Source organism: Octopus bimaculoides, chromosome 6 (genome assembly GCF_001194135.2).
Source record: "Octopus bimaculoides isolate UCB-OBI-ISO-001 chromosome 6, ASM119413v2, whole genome shotgun sequence".
Taxonomy (NCBI): domain Eukaryota; kingdom Metazoa; phylum Mollusca; class Cephalopoda; order Octopoda; family Octopodidae; genus Octopus; species Octopus bimaculoides.
In genome coordinates, this window is record NC_068986.1 from 109,288,283 (window position 1) to 109,288,905 (window position 623).

Here is a 623-nt window from a genome sequence, read left to right on the forward strand (position 1 = left end):
CTTTCTTTCTTTCTTTCTTTCCAAATTCTTGCTGCAATTCATCTTCTTCCTTCCTTTCTTCCTCCCCCCTCTCTCTCTCTCTGATGTTTGCCAACTAAATGAGGTCCTTCAGCCAAATGCTGTGTCAGTACAGTGTATGTAGTCTAATAACAACCAACTCCTCTTACATTATTGACAATCGTCATCATCATCATCATCATCATCATCATCATCATCATCAACAGCACCAGCAACAACGGCGGCACTGGCATCACTCTTATATATTCCTTGCCAGACTGGAGTCTCAATCGCGTTGAGACATTTCTGCCAAGCTATCAAGTAACTCGTCTTCTATGGCTCTCTGCCTAAAGGACATAAACAGATGACATTTTCATCATCTCACATAATTATCGTTTGCCAAAATATTTACTCTTACCTACTCATACGACGTCATAAGACCACCACCACCACCACCACCACCACAATCATCATCATCATCATCATCACAACCACCAATAAAGCGTGCGTCTACACTCACCTCAATCGAGTCTGCAGGATTATCAAATTTAAAGATAGATTTAGATGTATATTGTTATTCAGGTAAATATATTTTATTACCTATCTATCTATCTATCTATCTATCT